This window comes from Crocuta crocuta, unplaced genomic scaffold, assembly GCF_008692635.1.
Source record: "Crocuta crocuta isolate KB4526 unplaced genomic scaffold, BGI_CrCroc_1.0 scaffold581, whole genome shotgun sequence".
Taxonomy (NCBI): Eukaryota; Metazoa; Chordata; class Mammalia; order Carnivora; family Hyaenidae; genus Crocuta; species Crocuta crocuta.
In genome coordinates, this window is record NW_027528635.1 from 1,015,565 (window position 1) to 1,019,118 (window position 3,554).

General features: G+C 36.0%; 1 protein-coding gene across 7 annotated transcripts in view; it reads left to right on the forward strand.

Annotated features, from left to right (window-relative positions):
- Window positions 1-3,554, forward strand: part of SLITRK4 (SLIT and NTRK like family member 4) — a 694,124-nt gene that overhangs the window by 528,454 nt on the left and 162,116 nt on the right. The gene's annotated exons all lie outside the window — the stretch shown is intronic.

The following is a 3,554-nucleotide window of genomic DNA, read 5'->3' on the forward strand; positions in this document are numbered from 1 at the left end:
TTACTTATGATTTTTATTGCTGCAAATATTCTATTTATAAAAATTATAGAACATTACAGAAAAAGAGTCCTTAGACACATTCCTGTCACTACCATAAATTCTGTGTGTATCTTACCAATCACAGTTTTGAATGTGTATAGAGCTGTATATTATATATTTTATAAAAGTTACATGAGTGCTTTAATTTTTCATATTGTTGTATACTTGATTTTCTCTATATATTTATGAAATCTGTGTTGTTATGTATTGTTCATCCATATTTAATTCTATATAGTCTCCCGTTGTAAGAATGTATCAACATATATTTCTCCTTTTGCCTATTGTTGGACATATATACCACTTCATGCTATTATAATTGGTCAATGAAAATTTTTTATTTTTACTTTATCCAACCCCTAGTAACTGCTACTATGGACAAAAGCCTCTGCTAGATACTCGATTTATATAGTCATACCTCATTTATTTTCATTTTTATTTTCATCATCCAGTGCTCATCATGACAAGTGCACCTCTCTCACCTATTTCACCCATCCACTCACCTACCTCCCCTCTAGTTACCATCAGTTTGTTCTCCATGGTTTAGAGTCTGTTTCTTGAGTTGCCTCCTTCTGTTTTTTCCCCATTCCCATTTGTTTTATTTCTTAAATTCCACACATGAATGAAATCATATGATTTTTGTCTTTCTCTGACATTATACTCTCTAGCTCCATCCATGTTGTTGCAAATGGCAAGATTTCATTATTTTTTTTTATGCCTGAATAGTATTCCATTGTGTATATATACCACCTCTTTATCCATTCATCATCCATTGGACAATTGGGCTGCTTGCATAATCTGGCTATTGTAAATAATGCTGCTATAAACATAGGGGTGCATGTAACCCTTTGAATTAGTATTTTTGTATTCTTTGGGTAAATACCCAATAGGATGATTGCTGGATCATAGGATAGTGATCTATTTGTAACTTTTTGAGGAAACTCCGTGCTCTTTTCCACAGTGGCTGCTCTAGTTTGCATTCCCATTAGTAGTGCAAGAGGGTTCCCCTTTCTCTACATCCTCGCCAATACCTGCTGTTTCTTGTGTTGTTGACTTTAGCCATTCTGACAGGTGTGAGGTGATATCTCATTATGGTTTTGATTTGCATTTCCCTGGTGATAAAGGATGAGGAGCATCCTTTCGTGTGGCTGGTGGCCATCTATTTGTCTTCTTTGGGAAAATGTCTATTCATGCCTTCTGCCCATTTTTTAATTGGATTATTTACTTTTTGGGTGTTGAGTTTTATAAGTTCTTTATAGATTTTGGATACTAACCCTTTATCAGCTAGGTCATTTGCAAATATCTTCTCCCAGTCCATAAGGTTGTCTTTTAGGTTTGTTGATTGTTTTCTTTGCTGTGCAGGAGCTTTTTTTTTTTTTTTTTTTTTTTTTAATGTAGTCCCAATACTTTATTTTTGCTTTTCTTGCTATTACCTCAGGGGGCCTATATAGAACAAAGTTGCTACAGCCAATGTCAAAGAGGTTACTGCCTGTGTTCTCCTCTAGGATTTTGATGGTTTCCTGTCTCACACTTAGGTTGTTCATCCATTTTGAATTTATTTGTGTGTATGGTGTAAGAAAGTGTTCCAGTTTCATTCTTTTGCATGTTGCTGTCGAGTTTCCCCAACACCACTTGTTGTGGAAACCATCTTTTTCCTACTGGACATTCTTTCCTGCTTCGTCAAAGATAAATTGACCATATAACTGTGGGTTCATTTCTGGGTTTTCTATTCTATTCTATTGATCTGTGGGTTTATATTTGTGCCAGTACCATACTGTTTTGATCACTACAGCTTTGTAATATAACTTGAAGTCTTGAATTGTGATGCCTCCAGCTCTGCTTTTCTTTTTCAAGATTGCTTTGGCTATTTGGGGTCTTTTGTGGTTCCATACAAACTTTAGGATTGTTTGTTCTAGGTCTGTGACAATACTATTGGTATTTTGATAGGGGTTTCATTCAATGTGTAGATTGTTTGGGGTCATAGACATTTTCACAATATTTGTTCTTCTAATCTATGAACGTGGAATGGATTTCCATTTCTTTGTGTCATCTTCAATTTCTTTCATCAGTGTTTTATAGTTTTAAGAATACAGGTCTTTCCCTATTCGGTTAGATTTATTCCTAGGTATCTATTGTTTTTGGTGCAACTGTAAATGGGATTGTTTTCTTAATTTCTCTTTATGTCACTTCATTATAGTTGTATAGAAATGCAACAGATTTCTGTACACTGATTTTTTATCCTGTAACATTACTGAATTCCTTTATCATCTCTAGCAGTTTTTTGGTGGAGTCTTTCAGGTTTTCTATCATGTCATGTGCAAATAGTAAAAGTTTTACTTCTTCCTTACCAGTTTGAATGCCTTTTATTTCCTTTTGTTGTCTGATTCCTGTGGCTAGGACTTCCAGTACTATGTTAAATACAAGTGGTGAGAGTAGACATCCTTTTCTTGTTCCTGACCTTAGGAGAAAGGTTCACAGTTTTTCCCCATTAAAGATGATGTTAGCTGTGTGTTTTTCATATATGGCCTTTATTATAGTTGAGGTATGTTCCCTCTTAACCTACTTTGTTAAGGGTTTTAATCAGGAATGATGTTGTAGTTTGTCAAATGCTTTTTCTGCATCTACTGAACGATTATATGGTTCTTATTCTTTCTCTTATTGATGTGATGTATCATGTTGATTTATTTGTGAATATTGAGCCACCCTTGAAACCCGCTTGACCATGATGATTGATTTTTTTTAACCTATTGTTGGATTTGGTTTGCTGCTCTTTTCTTTTTCTTTTTAAGTTTATTTATTTTAAGAGACAGAGAGTGCAAAGAAGAGGCAGAGAGAAAGAGGAAGAGAGAGAATCCCCAGCAGGCTCTGCGCTGTCAGCGTGGAACCCAATGCAGCTCTCACCTACGAGCCATGAGATCATGACCTGAGCCAAAACCAAGAGTCAGGTGCTTAACCAACTGAGCCACCCAGGTGCGCCAGTTTGCTGGTATTTTCTTGAGGATTTTTGCATCTGTAGTCTTCAGAGATATTGGCCTGTGGTTCTCTTTTTTTAATGGAGTCTTTATCCAGTTTGGGTATCAGGGTAATGCTGGCCTCATAGAATGCATTTGGAAGCTTTCCTTCCTTTCTATTTTTTGGAAAAGTTTAAGAACAGGCATTAACCCTTCTTTAAATGTTTGGTAGAACTCCACTGTGAAGCCATCTGATCCTGGAATTTGGGAGTATTTTTTTCACAATACTAATTTTATTACAAATATTGTTTTTAAAAAAAAACATGTTTCTTTATTTTTGAGAGAGAGAGCATGAGTGAGGGAGGAGCAGAGAAAGGGGGAGGGACAGAGAATCTGGAGCGGGCTCTGCGCTGACAGCAGTGAATCCATCGTGGGGCTCGATCTCATGAACCATGAGATCATGACCTGTGCCTAAGTGGGACGCTTAACCAACTGAGCCTTCAGGTGCCCCTGAAAATTCTTGATTACATTTATTGCTACACTATTGATTTTATTCTACATTTCATT